The 20,033-nt window shown below is 45.7% G+C and overlaps 4 non-coding genes across 4 annotated transcripts; 2 read left to right on the top strand and 2 right to left on the bottom strand.

The window, feature by feature from the left end:
- Positions 1–1,201: 1,201 nt before the first annotated feature.
- Positions 1,202–1,292, bottom strand: trnar-ucu (transfer RNA arginine (anticodon UCU)). Its single transcript is given in 2 exon segments — positions 1,202–1,237; positions 1,256–1,292. It is a non-coding gene; the product is annotated as a tRNA-Arg (tRNA).
- A 5,908-nt stretch (positions 1,293–7,200) lies between these two features.
- trnar-ucu (transfer RNA arginine (anticodon UCU)) lies at positions 7,201–7,291 on the bottom strand. Its single transcript is given in 2 exon segments — positions 7,201–7,236; positions 7,255–7,291. It is a non-coding gene; the product is annotated as a tRNA-Arg (tRNA).
- Positions 7,292–17,821: 10,530 nt separating this feature from the next.
- Positions 17,822–17,913, top strand: trnar-ucu (transfer RNA arginine (anticodon UCU)). The gene is given in 2 exon segments: positions 17,822–17,858; positions 17,877–17,913. It is a non-coding gene; the product is annotated as a tRNA-Arg (tRNA).
- Positions 17,914–19,663: 1,750 nt separating this feature from the next.
- trnar-ucu (transfer RNA arginine (anticodon UCU)) lies at positions 19,664–19,754 on the top strand. The gene is given in 2 exon segments: positions 19,664–19,700; positions 19,719–19,754. It is a non-coding gene; the product is annotated as a tRNA-Arg (tRNA).
- Positions 19,755–20,033: the final 279 nt, after the last annotated feature.

Here is a 20,033-nt window from a genome sequence, read left to right as displayed (position 1 = left end):
TGTTTCTGGGAAAGCTGGCATAGTGAGTGAGAAAGTCAACCCTGACAGTGTGGCGAGAGACGGGAAGCCACGGAATTTATGCGCTCTGTGATGTCATAGAAGTCAGCTGTGAGAGAGATCTGAGATGTCATCGCTGAACTGGCAGTGAAGGGAGAGGGAGAGGAAGGCAAAGCATGTACGTGGCTTCTCTCGCTGACTGGGCAAGATTGGATGAATGAGAGAGTGCAGAGATGGGAACGCAGTAAATATACAATGGTATTATGCAAATTCTGAATCGATTTATAATGTATATTCATGATTTCTTGATTGAGAGAGTTCTGTTTCTTAAGGTTAAACTTGTTTGCACATTGAATATTTAATTGCTGTGTGTGTGTGTGTGTGTGTGTGTGTGTGTGTCACTAGAAGTCCAGCACACTATCCATTGTGGTACAGAACCACTAAACTGTACGACGAAGATACTCTTCTGCATGCCTGCAGATGACCAGGCGTCTCAGCGTGATTTGACAAGTAGCATTCACAGCTGTGTTTTTTAAATCCCTGTCTCACTGATATTGAGACGGATGGAAATGATGGGTTCTTCTATTTGGTACAAGCGGCTCATGTTGACTTGAGTCTTCAGCTTGCAAGCAAGTGCAATGGGTATGCTTTCCAGCCCGTGCCAGCAGGGTTAGGCAAGATCTTGCAGGCCCATCCCTCCCGACGAGTGTGGTGTATACTCTGTCCAATTCCACCGTCTTGATTTCTGTTGCAGCCACTTTCCATGCTTTGCTCACTCGAGAGGCAGCCAGGTTAAGTGGGCAATAATGCACAAGTAGCTCTGTCTTGCGAATCTTGGAACTGTCCATTGGACGTACACGGCGTGAGTCGTCAAGAAATGTCAAACAAGGAATGCCCACAACGAAGGTGGGATAGAAAGCCACGTGTGCAAAACACAACGGCTTAGTAGTCCATGGCCTTAAGTACAAGGCCAGCTGATCCAGCTGTTCCCGGAGATGCAACTGACACGGAGGGGGACTGGTACAGTGACAGTGGCTAGGAAAAGAAGCAGGGTATGAGGTCTTGATAGTCAAGCAAGGATTTGGGACAAAGTTGGCATTCCAGAAAAGTAAGAAGTGAAGGCGTCAGCGAGGCATTTGACTGCAAGATACCTCTCGCTGTCACGAGGAAGACCAGCAAGCTGTAAGTTTCATGAAGTGAGTACTGACTCTGGTGGGACTCGAACCCACAACCTTTGAATGACCACTGCCCTTTTCACTAGAAGTACAATGCACTATCCATTGCGCCACAGAGCCCAAAAGACATTTATCGCCATACTGTTCTGCACGCCTACTGATGACGGGGCATCTCAGCGTGCTTGTACAAGTAGCATTTACAGATGTGTTTTTTTAATCCCTGTCTCGCTGATATTGAGACGAAAGGAAATGAATGGTTCTTCTTTTAGATAATGCGACTCATGTTGACTTGACTGTGAGGGGAAGTATTTGTCAGGCACACTGTGTGTTTGTCTGTTTATCTGTGGCTGTCTTTGTGTCTGTGGCAGTCTGTCTGTGTGTGTCTGTCTGTCTGTCTGTCTATCTGTGGCTGTCTGTGTGTCTGTGGCAGACTGTGCTTGTGGCTGTCTGTGTGTGTGTCTGTGGCTTGACCGATGGGGCTGGTTGGAAACATCATCGACCTGGGATTCTCTTCATCACAAATACATCTTACCCTGCCCACATGCCCGAATTGCTTTTCAGCTGGATCACAGCCTCGCCCCAGGTGGGCAAAACCTCCAAAAGTGGTACAAACTCATCCACGTATTGCAGTGTTTCTGGGAAAGCTGGCATAGTGAGTGAGAAAGTCAACCCTGACAGTGTGGCGAGAGACGGGAAGCCACGGAATTTATGCGCTCTGTGATGTCAGTGCAGTGTTTGCAGTGTTTCTGGGAAATACTGTTTATTTGGTTTAGTATTTTACATTTACATTAAATAAAAACAATTCAAATTTTTTAATGCTCATGATTAAAATCATTAAAATATCAATCCTTAAAATCACTTAAAATTTTTAAAATCTGTGATTTTAACAAAGAACAAGACAATTAACTTCAAAATAAACGTGCCCAAAACAACAAAACAAACATGATAAAAGCAAAAACTGCTCACCAACATAAAGGTCAAATACATTGAAAATAACTGAAAATGCATTGGACAAAATAAAGAAACAATTAAAAAGGTAAAAATAAAAAACAAACAAAAAAAAGTCCAATGCATTTAAAATTAAATCCAAAACGGTCAATGTATTTGACAAAAGAATATAACAAAACTAAATCAAAAGACCCTAAACAATGTGGTTTAAAAACAACTAAATCTTTAAAAACAATTAAGATTCATTTTTAAAATCTTTTTTAAAAACAATCATCCATAAAATCTTTAAAAGATCTTGGACTCGGGCTCCAGCAGGGGGAACTGACCGTCCCCGGAGGTGGGTCCCATCATGGGATCCTGAGCTCCCCCAGATCTTGTATGTGCCAGTTCTTATAGGCTTCCTCCTTGCCCCTCTGATGGACCTCCAGATTGACATAGTCTCTTACGAACACCATGCCCCTCCGCGCGATGACGATCGGGTCCAGCTCCTGCTTGTTGAACAGACAGATGTTCCGTCCCTCCCACAGTGCCTGCTTCACTGCGCAGACGACACGCCACCAGCACCTCAGGGTGGATGATGATATTCCCCTGGCCGGACCGTACAGGATCTGCTGGGCGGTCGCCCGCACAGGAACGGCAAACCTGTGGAGGAACGGAGAAAACAGGAGCCAGACCCTGTGGGCGGAGGGGCACTCACTAAAGATGTGAGCCTCCGTCTCCTTCCCCAGGCAACCCTTATAGGGGCAGGTGTCATAAGGAGCTATGCCCCTTCTGTGCATGAACACTCGGGTGGGGAGACACCGACTCACAGCCATCCAGGAGACATCTTTCTGCGTATTCGTGAGGCAAACATGCGTAGCGTTAGCCCAGATAAACCGGCAGGTTTCGGGAGGGAAATCTTCTATCCGGCTGGTCTCCTGGGTAGATCTCATCTGGCTACAGATGGTCTTATAATCCCAGGAGGCCAGCACGACTTTATGGAGGCCTACTTCGAGCGCAAAGGCTCGGAGCGCCCTGTAGAACGGCGGGGGATCCCACGAGTGCGGCCTGGTGTTATTCATGGCGCAGAGGCCGAATGGTCTCAGGCTGCTGGCAAAATAAAAGCGGTTCATGAAACTCACTTTCTTGCCAGCAGCCTGGATGTTCTTGACCACATAGGCCAGCCCCTGCGCCTTTATCAGCCGCACAACGTCCGGGACCCCCCTGCCTCCATCCAGGGTACCCTTCACCATCTGCACTCTTTTCAGCCTCTCCATTTTGCTCCCCCAGACAAACCGGAATATAATTCGGGTCACTAATTTTGCGATGACCTTGTCTGGGGGGAAGATCATTCCTACGTAGAGGAGTATCGGGAAGAGGATGGCCTTTACGACCAGCACCTTACCAGCCATCGTCAAGGTCCTTGTGCTCCAGCCGTGGATCTTCCTTTGGACCTTCGCTATGGCCTCCTCCCAGCTCCGGGTGCCCGTGTTGGTCCCGTCGATCATGATCCCCAGAACCTTGATAGACGGCTTCACAGGGAACACGGTCGGCGGGCCCCGGCCGACAGGCCATGCCCTGGAGAGGTAGACCTCGCTCTTGGCCTTGTTCACAGCGGCCCCCGTCGCCCTGCAGAAGCCGTCCAGCAGTTCCTCGACCCTGGCCACGGACGGAGCGTCCGTGCAAACCACGGCCACGTCGTCCATATAGGACAGGGCCTTCAGTTGCTCTCCGCCGGAACCTGGGAGATGGAAACCTGTCACCCGGACGTCCCGGCGGATCGCCTGCATGAACGGCTCCAAGCAGAGGACGTACAGCAGGGCCGACAGGGGACAACCCTGCCGGACCCCCGACCTGACCGGAAATGGTTCGGTCAGGTGGCGGTTCACAAGGACCCTGCTGCTTAGGCCGCTGTAGATGATCTTAACCCACTTCCTCAGGCCAAGAGCGAGACCCATCCTCTCCATGACGAGCTGCAGGTATTCGTGGCCCACTCTGTCGAAGGCTTTCTCCTGGTCCAAGCTGATTAGGACCAGGGGAAGCCCTCTCTCGTTCGAGTAGGCCACGACATCCCTGAGCAGCATGGCGATGTCGGCCGCCGATCTCCCCGTGTGTTTCTGGGAAAGCTGGCATAGTGAGTGAGAAAGTCAACCCTGACAGTGTGGCGAGAGACGGGAAGCCACGGAATTTATGCGCTCTGTGATGTCATAGAAGTCAGCTGTGAGAGAGATCTGAGATGTCATCGCTGAACTGGCAGTGAAGGGAGAAGGAGAGGAAGGCAAAGCATGTACGTGGCTTCTCTCGCTGACTGGGCAAGATTGGATGAATGAGAGAGTGCAGAGATGGGAACGCAGTAAATATACAATGGTATTATGCAAATTCTGAATCGATTTATAATGTATATTCATGATTTCTTGATTGAGAGAGTTCTGTTTCTTAAGGTTAAACTTGTTTGCACATTGAATATTTACTTGCTGTGTGTGTGTGTGTGTGTGTGTGTGTGTGTCACTAGAAGTCCAGCACACTATCCATTGTGGCACAGAACCACAAAACTGTACGACGAAGATACTCTTCTGCATGCCTGCAGATGACCGGGCGTCTCAGTGTGATTTGACAAGTAGCATTTACAGCTGTGTTTTTTAAATCCCTGTCTCACTGATATTGAGACGGATGGAAATGATGGGTTCTTCTATTTGGTACAAGCGGCTCATGTTGACTTGAGTCTTCAGCTTGCAAGCAAGTGCAATGGGTATGCTTTCCAGCCCGTGCCAGCAGGGTTAGGCAAGATCTTGCAGGCCCATCCCTCCCGACGAGCGTGGTGTATACTCTGTCCGATTCCACCGTCTTGATTTCTGTTGCAGCCACTTTCCATGCTTTGCTCACTCGAGAGGCAGCCAGGTTAAGCGGGCAATAATGCACAAGTAGCTCTGTCTTGCGAATCTTGGAACTGTCCATTGGACGTACACAGCGTGAGTCATCAAGAAATGTCAAACAAGGAATGCCCACAACGAAGGTGGGATAGAAAGCCACGTGTGCAAAACACAACGGCTTAGTAGTCCATGGCCTTAAGTACAAGGCCACCTGATCCAGCTGTTCCCGGAGATGCAACTGACACGGAGGGGGACTGGTACAGTGACAGTGGCTAGGAAAAGAAGCAGGGTATGAGGTCTTGATAGTCAAGCAAGGATTTGGGACAAAGTTGGCATTCCAGAAAAGTAAGAAGTGAAGGCGTCAGCGAGGCACTCTGGCTGTCATGAGGCAGACTAGCAAGCTGTAAGTTTCATGAAGTGAGCACTGACTCTGGTGGGACTCAAAAGCCACAACCTTTGAATGACCACTGCCCTTTTCACTAGAAGTCCAACGCGCTATCCATTGCGCCACAGAGCCCCTCAAGACATTTATCGCCATATTGTTCTGCACGCCTACTGATGACGGGGCATCTCAGCGTGCTTGTACAAGTAGCATTTACAGATGTGTTTTTTTAATCCCTGTCTCGCTGATATTGAGACGAAAGGAAATGAATGGTTCTTCTTTTAGATAATGCGACTCATGTTGACTTGACTGTGAGGGGAAGTATTTGTCAGGCACACTGTGTGTTTGTCTGTTTATCTGTGGCTGTCTTTGTGTCTGTGGCAGTCTGTCTGTGTGTGTCTGTCTGTCTGTCTGTCTATCTGTGGCTGTCTGTGTGTCTGTGGCAGACTGTGCTTGTGGCTGTCTGTGTGTGTGTCTGTGGCTGGACCGTTGGGGCTGGTTGGAAACATCATCGACCTGGGATTCTCTTCATCACAAATACATCTTTCCCTGCCCACATGACGGAATTGCTTTTCAGCTGGATCACAGCCTCACCCCAGGTGGGCAAAACCTCCAAAAGTGGTACAAACTCATCCACGTATTGCAGTGTTTCTGGGAAAGCTGGCATAGTGAGTGAGAAAGTCAACCCTGACAGTGTGGCGAGAGACGAGAAGCCACGGAATTTATGCGCTCTGTGATGTCATAAAAGTCAGCTGTGAGAGAGATCTGAGATGTCATCGCTGAACTGGCAGTGAAGGGAGAGGGAGAGGAAGGCAAAGCATGTACGTGGCTTCTCTCGCTGACTGGGCAAGATTGGATGAATGAGAGAGTGCAGAGATGGGAACGCAGTAAATATACAATGGTATGATGCAAATTCTGAATCGATTTATAATGTATATTCATGATTTCTTGATTAAGAGAGTTCTGTTTCTTAAGGTTAAACTTGTTTGCACATTGAATATTTAATTGCTGTGTGTGTGTGTGTGTGTGTGTGTGTGTGTGTGTCACTAGAAGTCCAGCACACTATCCATTGTGGCACAGAACCACAAAACTGTACGACGAAGATACTCTTCTGCATGCCTGCAGATGACCGGGCGTCTCAGTGTGATTTGACAAGTAGCATTTACAGCTGTGTTTTTTAAATCCCTGTCTCACTGATATTGAGACGGATGGAAATGATGGGTTCTTCTATTTGGTACAAGCGGCTCATGTTGACTTGAGTCTTCAGCTTGCAAGCAAGTGCAATGGGTATGCTTTCCAGCCCGTGCCAGCAGGGTTAGGCAAGATCTTGCAGGCCCATCCCTCCCGACGAGCGTGGTGTATACTCTGTCCGATTCCACCGTCTTGATTTCTGTTGCAGCCACTTTCCATGCTTTGCTCACTCGAGAGGCAGCCAGGTTAAGCGGGCAATAATGCACAAGTAGCTCTGTCTTGCGAATCTTGGAACTGTCCATTGGACGTACACGGCGTGAGTCATCAAGAAATGTCAAACAAGGAATGCCCACAACGAAGGTGGGATAGAAAGCCACGTGTGCAAAACACAACGGCTTAGTAGTCCATGGCCTTAAGTACAAGGCCACCTGATCCAGCTGTTCCCGGAGATGCAACTGACACGGAGGGGGACTGGTACAGTGACAGTGGCTAGGAAATGAAGCAGGGTATGAGGTCTTGATAGTCAAGCAAGGATTTGGGACAAAGTTGGCATTCCAGAAAAGTAAGAAGTGAAGGCGTCAGCGAGGCATTTGACTGCAAGATACCTCTCGCTGTCACGAGGAAGCCCAGCAAGCTGTAAGTTTCATGAAGTGAGCACTGACCCTGGTGGGACTCGAACCCACAACCTTTGAATGACCACTGCCCTTTTCACTAGAAGTCCAACGCGCTATCCATTGCGCCACAGAGCCCCTCAAGACATTTATCACCATATTGTTCTGCACGCCTACTGATGACGGGGCATCTCAGCGTGCTTGTACAAGTAGCATTTACAGATGTGTTTTTTTAATCCCTGTCTTGCTGATATTGAGACGAACGGAAATGAATGGTTCTTCTTTTAGATAATGCGACTCATGTTGACTTGACTGTGAGGGGAAGTATTTCTCAGGCACACTGTGTGTTTGTCTGTTTATCTGTGGCTGTCTTTGTGTCTGTGGCAGTCTGTCTGTGTGTGTGTGTCTGTCTGTGTGTCTGTGGCAGTCTGTGCTTGTGGCTGTCTGTGTGTGTGTCTGTGGCTGGGCGTTGGGGCTGGTTGGAAACATCATCGACCTGGGATTCTCTTCATCACAAATACATCTTTCCCCGCCCACATGCCCGAATTGCTTTTCAGCTGGATCACAGCCTCGCCCCAGGTGGGCAAAACCTCCAAAAGTGGTACAAACTCATCCATGTATTGCAGGGTTTCTGGGAAATCTGGCATAGTGAGTGAGAAAGTCAACCCTGACAGTGTGGCGAGAGACGGGAAGCCACGGAATTTATGCGCTCTGTGATGTCATAGAAGTCAGCTGTGAGAGAGTTCTGAGATGTCATCGCTGAACTGGCAGTGAAGGGAGAGGAAGAGGAAGGCAAAGCATATACATGGCTTCTCTCGCTGACTGGGCAAGATTGGATTAATGAGAGAGTGCTAGGATGGAAATGCAGTTGTTCCCTCAAATAGTGTATAAGAGTTTTCTGGTCTCCTGATGGAGGTGTGGGTTCAAATCCCACTTCTGATAGACTGATTTATAGCATCACCAATGCTAGGAATTGCAACAGTGTTCTTTTCACACTTGTGTGTAATGCATTTTGCAGCCATATTACATAAACATGAGCAAATGCCTAATAACGTCCTAATAATGCCAAGGTCCTGGGTTCGATCCCCACATCGGCCAAGACCAGTCCAAGGTGCTCATCCGTCTAGTACGAGTCCTGTTTTATGAAAGTTTGAGATGAAACTCCCTGAAGGCAAGCGTAGTAGTGCACTTAAGCAGTGGTAGGATCCACAAGACTTCATCAAGCCGTGTCAAAGTCAGCCATCTACATGCACACGGGAAAATGTCCTTTCTCTGCTTTGCTTTTCTCAGAACACTTCATTTGCATTCTGTCCTCTGATTGTTTCAACTCGTGGGCTCCTGCCAATTCCTTATTACACAGACTTGGAGAGGGAAGCAATGCCAGTGGCTTCAAGATTCAACGCAAGTTTCATGAATGGCACATCTAAGCCATGGTGCCAACCAGACATTGAGCTGTTGGTCACCTCGACTCGGTTGCATAAGTGTTGAAAGTCACGGATTCCCGCAATTCTGTGGCCGCATTCTCAAGGCTATCTTCTATAATACACCTCTCAAAATAATAAGGGAACACGTAATCATCACAGCATAACACCAAGTCAATTACACTTCAGGCATATCAATCTGTACAGTTAGGAAGCCTAAGTGGTTTTGAATCACTGTCTCCTGTTTTGGTGCAAATGAAAGTGACAGCAGGTGCACCGGAGAGAGGCAACAGCAAGACAACCCCAAAAAGGGAATGGTTTTGCAGGTGGTGGCCACAGACGATTGCTCTCTCCTTATCCTTCCCGACTGATTCTTCTCTCGTTTTGCCTTTTGCTAGTGTCCTTGTCACTACTGGTAATATGAGGCGCTCCCTGCAGCCCATTCAGGTAGAATAGGAAGTCCAGCTCCTCCAGGATGTCACATCCATACGTGCTATCAGAAGAACCAGAAGGACCAGTATCTGCTTCTTTGTGCGAGGAGGAACAGTAGGAGCATTGCCTGAGCCCTCCAAAATGTCCTCCAGCGGTCTACTGGTGTGCATGTTTCTGACCAAACTGTCAGAAACAGACTCTATGAGGGTGGCATGAGGGCCCGTCATCCTCTAGTGGGACCTGTGTTCACAGCCCAGCACCGTGCAGCTCGATTGGTATTCGTGAAAGAGCCTGGAGGCACCGTGGTGAACGTTATTCTGCCTGCAACATCATCCAGCATGACCGGTTTGGCTGCTGGTTTGGAGAGAAACACAAAGTGCCCTCTGTGTATTCACTATGCAACCATCAACAACTCTGACCTGGTCATATATACGTCCCAGGGCATCATCCTGTGTCTGGTCCATAGCGAAATCGGAAACCCGGTTGAAGGCGGGATCCAGTGTCGGGCCTTCCACTGGAAGAAGGAGAGAGGAGGTGAGTCCCAGAACTCGTTCTTTCCCCTGGGTCCAACAGGGTACTGTTGGCTGCTACACGACTGGAGTCAGAGGGAAGGCTGTCCCTGCCCTGCTCATCACCTGCAGTCACTAATGGTGACCGGTCCCCAGAGACATGTCCCAATTGTGCCCCAGCCAAATCAGACAATGAGAGCCTAGGATCTTTAATATTGGACAGAAATTCAGAGCAGCCGCAACACCGGGCAGTACGTTCAAAGATGATGAAGAAAGCCTCTGGGTCGTCCTCCGGTCCCATCTTTGGAATCTGCAGACCTGCCCAAGCCGGGTTTGCTGCGGCCACAGCAGGGTTAGGTGCAGGAGCTGGTACTTGAAGTTGCTGGACAAGCGTCTCGAGAGTTTGTTGTTTTTGAGCCTGCAGCTTCACCTCTGGGGCCAACAACTGTTCCACTGGAGACGCCTCCATAGCTGTCCTTCCGGGTACAGAGTTCAGGGTAAGTATGTCACAAAGCTTCCCCACATTGGTCACCAAATGTAAATGCCGGACACAATAAACGGAGAGAGTCTCGGGTTCCGGCGGTGTCCGAGCTTTATTGGGGTTCACAATAGTCTAACAGAAAAAAACACAAAAAGGGGAAAACAAGGCAAAACCAGCACACAAAACATCCACACAAACAGGGTGCTCCGGGCAGTCAGAGGTAGGATCACCAGTCCTCCTTCTCAATGGTTAGCTGTCTCCCTCGGGGAAGGAGAGGAATTAAATAGATGAAGCACACCTGCCAATGACGTCACAGTTGCCTCAGTGCTCATTGCCTGCAGCCATGAGCTCACAAGCTGTCTGCGAAGCAGCGGACAACACGGCTGCAACACATGAGCACCTAATTAGTGTGCGTCAGCAGCAGCCATGCCGTGACAGACAGCGTCCTGCCAAAATCACAATAAGATGTATAAAAGTACAGAAAAACAAAATGTAATAAACTATAAATGATCTTTAATACATAGAACTAAAGAAAATAGGTTTAGTGTTTACAGATTCCTTTTTGGAAATACAATGACATGCATTACAAATGAGTATTTACATTTTATTTACAGCTGGTGCTCATGTGTCACTGTGCCCCTCAGGCTGTGGCAGGCGGTGACATATTGGGCAGCCAGGGAGGCTGTGTGTCCCTCCTCCAGGAGGACTGACCATTTTTATTTTTTCTCAGTTTTGTCAAAGGTAGGGTGGCATTCATTATTTTGTTAAGGAATGTGTCCCTTATTTTGGGCATATTTATTGCATTGCAGGAGGAAGTGCAACTCTCTCTCTCTGTCTCTTTCTCTCTCTGTGTGCGTCCGTCTGTCACTGGAGGCGTTTGTCGTCCCCGTCCAGTGACTCCCTCTTAACTCCCCCGGCCCCCTGGAGCGTGACCTACAGCCGAAGGGAGCGCCTGAGGGCTGGTTGGAAGCATCTTGGACTCGGGTTCCTCTTCATCACCAGAAGGGGGAGCCGGAGTAGATTCCTGCAGAGATTGACACTTGTTTTTTTGTTTCAGTAGAAACAGTGCGGAGGCGACCCTAATCCTGGTGGGGGGAGGTGTTTAAAAAAAAAAAAGTTTTATCTTCTTCATAATGACATTATCCTTCAAGAAAAGACAAAGGGCATCAGATGATCAATACGTTAATACATCTCTTATAATCTCTCTTTAAAATACCAACTATTACAATGTTAACCATACATAAACAAAACAACCTATGCTTTTGTTTTTAATGTTGCTAGATCTCACAGTGATAAAGTAAGGAAGATATGGTTTAACCAAAAAAGTTGATAAAACATTTCTTGGCAGAACGCAAACAGAGGACATGTAAATAGGCTGACATTAAATTAAAGATAAGATTCTAAATAAGCTATCTTTTCTCTTCAGTCATGATGAGGAAAAATTAATAACTTAAATAATTTCATTCAGAATGACAAAGTTGCTCAATGTAAGCGCATTTTTCAGAGTAACGTTAGCACAGCTTCCTACAAATTGTCTGATAGATAAGATTAAAAAAGAAATCAGCTATCGGCTATGTTACAAATGAGAATTATACTATTAATATTGTACATTTATGATCATTATGTTTGTAGTTTGGATATGTCGATAATATATTTGACAGTAAATGGGTTTTATATGGTGTGTCCAAAAAAACGAAACAAAAACCCATCCCAATTTGCGTTACGTGATCGGGACCACTCCGTGGACCACAGTGCCGAGGTCCGGACCACTCAGTCGCTGTGGTCCAGACCTTGGACCAAAAAATGCTACAACCCCTACTGCTCCGCTGTGTCAGTTGTTGCTGTAACTGAATCACAAAACTGGGTTTTGATGTGCTCCCCACGTGCGTGTTTACAATGTCACTGAAGAAAAAAAACATCGAATCTGGAACACTGACGAGAATTGGAAGAAGCCGTGGCTGTGGCTAACTGTGTCTGTGAGTAGTATAGATGGCAGCATCACTTATTTTGACAGCCGGAAGTCCCGCCCTCCCTATGTACCTTTGAACTGGAACTCCTCTCTCCTTCCCAGCACCCCCCTGGGTTACCCTTTGACCCTCCCTCCTTATGTACCATTGAACCAGAACTCCTCTCTCCTTCCCAGCACCCCCCTGGGTTACCATTTGACCCTCCCTTGTCAGCCATCTTGGATGATATCAGCCATTTTGGCTGATATCGGCCATTTGTAAGGTCATCGGTCATCTGGTGAGATGGTAGCCATTTTGTTAGGGTGACATCCATCATGGTGAATGTCCAAGGGCACCTCACCCTGCTGGTGTAATGTTTAATAGCATAAACTGTGTTTTTAAGGTTATATTGTTTTATGATACTGTTTTGGTAAATTAAAAAATAAGAAAATAAAAGTTTAATATATTTTATGTTATATTGTTTTATGATACTGTTTAAGTAAATATAAAGAGAATAAGAAAAGTTTTAAATACATATATATATTTAAAGTTATATTGTTTTATGATACTATTTTAGTAAATAAAAAGAGAATACAAGTTTTAAATACAGATATATATATATATATATATATATATATATATATGTATATATATATATATATAGTTTATATTGTTTTATGATACTGTTTTAGTGAATTAAAAAATAAGAAAATTTTAAGTTTTATATATATACATTATATTATATATATATATTTACACTCACCTAAAGGATTATTAGGAACACCTGTTCAATTTCTCATTAATGCAATTATCTAACTAACCAAATCACATGGCAGTTGCTTCAATGCATTTAGGGGTGTGGTCCTGGTCAAGACAATCTCCTGAACTCCAAACTGAATGTCTGAATGGGAAAGAAAGGTGATTTAAGCAATTTTGAGCGTGGCATGGTTGTTGGTGCCAGACGGGCCGGTCTGAGTATTTCACAATCTGCTCAGTTACTGGGATTTTCACGCACAACCATTTCTAGGGTTTACAAAGAATGGTGTGAAAAGGGAAAAACATCCAGTATGCGGCAGTCCTGTGGGCGAAAATGCCTTGTTGATGCTAGAGGTCAGAGGAGAATGGGCCGACTGATTCAAGCTGATAGAAGAGCAACTTTGACTGAAATAACCACTCGTTACAACCGAGGTATGCAGCAAAGCATTTGTGAAGCCACAACACGTACAACCTTGAGGCGGATGGGCTGCAACAGCAGAAGACCCCACCAGGTACCACTCATCTCTACTACAAATAGGAAAAAGAGGCTACAATTTGCACAAGCTCACCAAAATTGGACAGTTGAAGACTGGAAAAATGTTGCCTGGTGTGATGAGTCTCGATTTCTGTTGAGACATTCAGATGGTAGAGTCAGAATTTGGCGTAAACAGAATGAGAACATGGATCCATCATGCCTTGTTACCACTGTGCAGGCTGGTGGTGGTGGTGTAATGGTGTGGGGGATGTTTTCCTGGCACACTTTAGGCCCCTTAGTGCCAATTGGGCATCGTTTAAATGCCACGGCCTACCTGAGCATTGTTTCTGACCATGTCCATCCCTTTATGACCACCATGTACCCATCCTCTGATGGCTACATCCAGCAGGATAATGCACCATGTCACAAAGGTTGAATCATTTCAAATTGGTTTCTTGAACATGACAATGGGTTCACTGTACTAAACTGGCACCCACAGTCACCAGATCTCAACCCAATAGAGCATCTTTGGGATGTGGTGGAACGGGAGCTTCGTGCCCTGGATGTGCATCCCACTAATCTCCATCAACTGCAAGATGCTATCCTATCAATATGGGCCAACATTTCTTAAGAATGCTTTCAGCACCTTGTTGAATCAATGTCAAGGCAGTTCTGAAGGCGAAAGGGGGTCAAACACAGTATTAGTATGGTGTTCCTAATAATCCTTTAGGTGAGTGTATATATATATATATATATATATATATATATATATATATATCAATAGGTTATATTGTTTTATGATACTGTTTTAGTAAATTAAAAAATAAAATGAATATTTGAACCCACATGTGTTTTTTGTTTATATGTTTAATGATTAGTCTTAGGATGATACTGTGTTTGCAAAATAAAAAGGTAAGAAAAAATCAATTAAGAAATGTATAGACTTACATATATTGCATGTCATTACATATATATTTAAGCAAACACAGATAAACACACATACCTATATCTCTTTAGTTTATATTTATCAATAGACAATAGAGAACAACAGTGAAATGTATATATATATATATATATATATATATATATATATATATATATATATATATATATATATATATATATCTTGTTAGGTTTTATTTATCAATAGACACTAAAGACATGCACACCACTTTTCTTAGAGAGACACAGTGAAGCACTATTTGTGAATACTCATATGTAATAAATAATATATGTATATATGATTTGTTTGTGCTCAAATGTGTAGAATTAATAAAATACACACACACACACACACACACAATGGTGACTTTTATTGTGACAAACAAGCATTTTACAACATGGAACATAGTCAGAAGTAGAAAAAGATACTCCATGAAATGTTGTATAGATACTTGTAATCATTAATTTCTGGTTCACAACACCAACATTGGACAGAAAGAAACACTGACCTGTACGGAGTAATGTCATTTCCAGCATATTCCATATATATTCTATTCAGTCTTTCACTCTTGGCTTCTTTTTCAAAGTTATACCAGGTTCTGGCGACAAAGTACATCAGGTATCTATTGTAAATAAAGTGAGAAACACTTAAGTTTCTATTCCTTTGGAAATACCTTATTTTTCAAACCTACAAATACATGGTGACAACTGCAAGCATGACACACATACAAAACACAGAAATAGGGACCACATTGCAAGGATATAATAAGCACAAATGGTATTTTACTGCAAATTTTAAGTTTTGTAAAATTATTTATATAACTTATAGGAGTAATCTGCAAACTACATAGTGAAAATGCAATCAGTCTTCAGGAAACACACACAGCAGACTGAAATAAGCACAACGTCATATTTATATGAACCAAAACTGCATTCTACTAAACCCTGAAACTCTGAAAAATCACTACAAACTCTATGTTTTGTAAAATGGCTTATTTCACAGACACAGAAACAAATAGGCTCACCCTCAACATATTCCAACACTTACAAAAATTATGATGTAAACTTAAAGGTTTACCAGTAGTACAGGGGTATTATTAATCTATTCATGCAACTTCATGCTGTGTGTGTTTCCTGAAGACTGATTGAATTTTCACTATGTAGTTTGCAGATTACTCCTAGAAGTTATATAAATAATTTTACAAAACTTAAAATTTGCAGTAAAATACCATTTGTGCTTATTATATCCTTGCAATGTGGTCCCTATTTCTGTGTTTTGTATGTGTGTCATGCTTGCAGTTGTCACCATGTATTTGTAGGTTTGAAAATTAAGGTATTTCCAAAGGAATAGAAACTTAAGTGTTTCAAAATAGCCGATATCATCCAAGATGGCTGACAAGGGAGGGTCAAATGGTAACCCAAGGGGGGTGCTGGGAAGGAGAGAGGAGTTCCGGTTCAAAGGTACATAGGGAGGGCGGGACTTCCAGCTGTCAAAATAAGTGATGCCGCCATCTATACTACTTCTGTGGCTGTCTGTGGCTGGACCGGAGGGTTGGACTTGGGTTTCTCTTCATTACGAATACATCTTTCGCTGCCCAGGTGCCCACATGCCTTACCTGCTTTTCAGCTGGATCACAGCTCCGCCCCAGCAGGGTAGAGCATCCAAAAATGGTACAAACTCATCCACGTATTGCAGTGTTTCCGGGAAAGCTGGCATACTGAGCGAGAAAGTCAACACTGACAGTGTGGCGAGAGACATAATGTATGTGCTCTGTAATGTCATTGCTGTCAGGTGAGAGATTTCTATGATGTCATCACTGATATAGCAGTGAAGTGAGAGGAAGAGGAAGGGATAGCACATGTGTGGGCTCACTGGCTGCCTCAGCTAGAATGGGTGAATGAGAGAGTGCAGGAACGGAACGCACGAAATATACAATTGTATGTGACAGGCCGCTGTCTGTCACGGCACGGCTGCTGCTGACGTCTGCTGATGAGGTGCTCATGTGCCACAGCTGTGTTGTTGCTCCCTCGCTAACAGGCTGTGGACTCACGGTTGCGGGCAATGAGTACCGAGGCGATTGTGAGCTGTGCCTTATCTATTTAATCCCTCTCCTTCCCAGACGGAGGCAGCTAACCCGCTGATAAGGAGGACTGACACTCCCAACCCTGACTGCTGACACTCCCAACCCTGACTGCCCGGAGCACCCTGTTTTGTGTGGACGTTTTGTTTTGGTTGTTTTTACCCCTTGTATTTTGTCCCGTTTACCCTGTGAACCACAATAAAGCCCGGACACCAACGGAACCAAAGATTCTCTCCCTCCCTGTGTCTGGCTTTTACATTGTATTATGCATATTCTGAATCGATTTGTATTGTATATTCATGATTTATTGATTGAAAGAGTTCTGTTTCTTCTGGCTAAACTTGTTTGCACATTGAATATTGAATTGTAGTGTCTGTGTGTGTGTGTGTGTGTGTCACTAGAAGTCCAGCACACTATCCATTGTGGCACAGAACCACAAAACTGTACGACGAAGATACTCTTCTGCATGCCTGCAGATGACCGGTCGTCTCAGCGTGATTTGACAAGTAGCATTTACAGCTGTGTTTTTTAAATCCCTGTCTCGCTGATATTGAGACGGATGGAAATGATGGGTTCTTGTATTTGGTAAAAGCGGCTCATGTTGACTTGAGTCTTCAGCTTGCAAGCAAGTGCAATGGGTATGCTTTCCAGCCTGTCCCAGCAGGGTTAGGCAAGATCTTGCAGGCCCATCCCTCCCGACGAGCGTGGTGTATACTCTGTCCGATTCCACCGTCTTGATTTCTGTTGCAGCCACTTTCCATGCTTTGCTCACTCGAGAGGCAGCCAGGTTAAGCGGGCAATAATGCACAAGTAGCTCTGTCTTGTGAATCTTGGAACTGTCCATTGGACGTACACGGCGTCACTCGTCAAGAAATGTCAATCAAGGAATGCCCACGACGACGGTGGGATAGAAAGCCACGTGTGCAAAACACAACGACTTAGTAGTCCATGGCCATGGTAGTCCCTTCACTGCCAGTTCAGCGATGACATCTCAGAACTCTCTCACAGCTGACTTCTATGACATCACAGAGCGCATAAATTCCGTGGCTTCCCGTCTCTCGCCACACTGTCAGGGTTGACTTTCTCACTCACTATGTCAGCTTTCCCAGAAACACTGCAATACGGGGATGAGTTTGTACCACTTTTGGAGGTTTTGCCCACCTGGGGCGAGGCTGTGATCCAGCTGAAAAGCAATTCGGGCATGTGGGCAGGGAAAGATGTATTTGTGATGAAGAGAATCCCAGGTCGATGATGTTTCCAACCAGCCCCATCGGTCAAGCCACAGACACACACACAGACAGCCACAAGCACAGACTGCCACAGACACACAGACAGCCACAGATAGACACACAGACAGACACACACACACAGACAGACTGCCACAGACACAAAGACAGCCACAGATAAACAGACAAACACACAGTGTGCCTGACAAATACTTCCCCTCACAGTCAAGTCAACTTGAGTCGCATTATCTAAAAGAAGAACCATTCATTTCCTTTCGTCTCAATATCAGCGAGACAGGGATTAAAAAAACACATCTGTAAATGCTACTTGTACAAGCACGCTGAGATGCCCCGTCATCAGTAGGCGTGCAGAACAGTATGGCGATAAATGTCTTGTGGGGCTCTGTGGCGCAATGGATAGCGCGTTGGACTTCTAGTGAAAAGGGCAGTGGTCATTCAAAGGTTGTGGGTTTTGAGTCCCACCAGAGTCAGTGCTCACTTCATGAAACTTACAGCTTGCTAGTCTGCCTCATGACAGCCAGAGGTATCTTGCAGTCAAGTGCCTCGCTGACGCCTTCACTTCTTACTTTTCTGGAATGCCAACTTTGTCCCAAATCCTTGCTTGACTATCAAGACCTCATACCCTGCTTCTTTTCCTAGCCACTGTCACTGTACCAGTCCCCCTCCGTGTCAGTTGCATCTCCGGGAACAGCTGGATGAGGTGGCCTTGTACTTAAGGCCATGGACTACTAAGCCGTTGTGTTTTGCACACGTGGCTTTCTATCCCACCTTCGTCGTGGGCATTCCTTGATTGACATTTCTTGACGAGTGACGCCGTGTACGTCCAATGGACAGTTCCAAGATTCGCAAGACAGAGCTACTTGTGCATTATTGCCCGCTTAACCTGGCTGCCTCTCGAGTGAGCAAAGCATGGAAAGTGGCTGCAACAGAAATCAAGACGGTGGAATCGGACAGAGTATACACCACGCTCGTCGGGAGGGATGGGCCTGCAAGATCTTGCCTAACCCTGCAGGGACAGGCTGGAAAGCATACCCATTGCACTTGCTTGCAAGCTGAAGACTCAAGTCAACATGAGCCGCTTGTACCAAATAGAAGAACCCATCATTTCCATCCGTCTCAATATCAATGAGACAGGGATTTAAAAAACACAGCTGTAAATGCTACTTGTCAAATCACACTGAGACACCCGGTCATCTGCAGGCATGCAGAAGAGTACCTTCGTCGTACAGTTTTGTGGTTCTGTGCCACAATGGATAGTGTGCTGGACTTCTAGTGACACACACACACACACACACACACACACACACACACGCACACACACACACACACACACACACACACACACAGCAATTAAATATTCAATGTGCAAACAAGTTTAACCTTAAGATACAGAACTCTCTCAATCAAGAAATCATGAATATACATTATAAATCGATTCAGAATTTGCATAATACCATTGTATATTTACTGCGTTCCCATCTCTGCACTCTCTCATTCATCCAATCTTGCCCAGTCAGCGAGAGAAGCCACGTACATGCTTTGCCTTCCTCTCCCTCTCCCTTCACTGCCAGTTCAGCGATGACATCTCAGAACTCTCTCACAGCTGACTTCTATGACTTCACAGAGCGCATAAATTCCGTGGCTTCCCGTCTCTCGCCACACTGTCAGGGTTGACTTTCTCACTCACTATGCCAGCTTTCCCAGAAACACTGCAATACGTGGATGAGTTTGTACCACTTTTGGAGGTTTTGCCCACCTGGGGCGAGGCTGTGATCCAGCTGAAAAGCAATTCGGGCATGTGGGCAGGGAAAGATGTATTTGTGATGAAGAGAAACCCAGGTCGATGATGTTTCCAACCAGCCCCAACGGTCCAGCCACAGACACACACACAGACAGCCACAAGCACAGACTGCAACAGACACACAGACAGCCACAGATAGACACACAGACAGACACACACACACAGACAGACTGCCACAGACACAAAGACAGCCACAGATAAACAGACAAACACACAGTGTGCCTGACAAATACTTCCCCTCACAGTCAAGTCAACATGAGTCGCATTATCTAAAAGAAGAACCATTCATTTCCTTTCGTCTCAATATCAGCGAGACAGGGATTAAAAAAACACATCTGTAAATGCTACTTGTACAAGCACGCTGAGATGCCCCGTCATCAGTAGGCGTGCAGAACAGTATGGCGATAAATGTCTTGTGGGGCTCTGTGGCGCAATGGATAGCGCGTTGGACTTCTAGTGAAAAGGGCAGTGGTCATTCAAAGGTTGTGGGTTTGAGTCCGACCAGAGTCAGTGCTCACTTCATGAAACTTACAGCTTGCTGGGCTTCCTTGTGACAGCCAGAGGTATCTTGCAGTCAAGTGCCTCGCTGACGCCTTCACTTCTTACTTTTCTGGAATGCCAACTTTGTCCCAAATCCTTGCTTGACTATCAAGACCTCATACCCTGCTTCTTTTCCTAGCCACTGTCACTGTACCAGTCCCCCTCCGTGTCAGTTGCATCTCCGGGAACAGCTGGATCAGGTGGCCTTGTACTTAAGGCCATGGACTACTAAGCCGTTGTGTTTTGCAC

The sequence above is a fragment of the Amia ocellicauda genome, chromosome 13 (assembly GCF_036373705.1).
Source record: "Amia ocellicauda isolate fAmiCal2 chromosome 13, fAmiCal2.hap1, whole genome shotgun sequence".
In the NCBI taxonomy this organism is placed as follows: Eukaryota; Metazoa; Chordata; class Actinopteri; order Amiiformes; family Amiidae; genus Amia; species Amia ocellicauda.
This window is presented reverse-complemented; position numbering and strand designations above follow the sequence as displayed.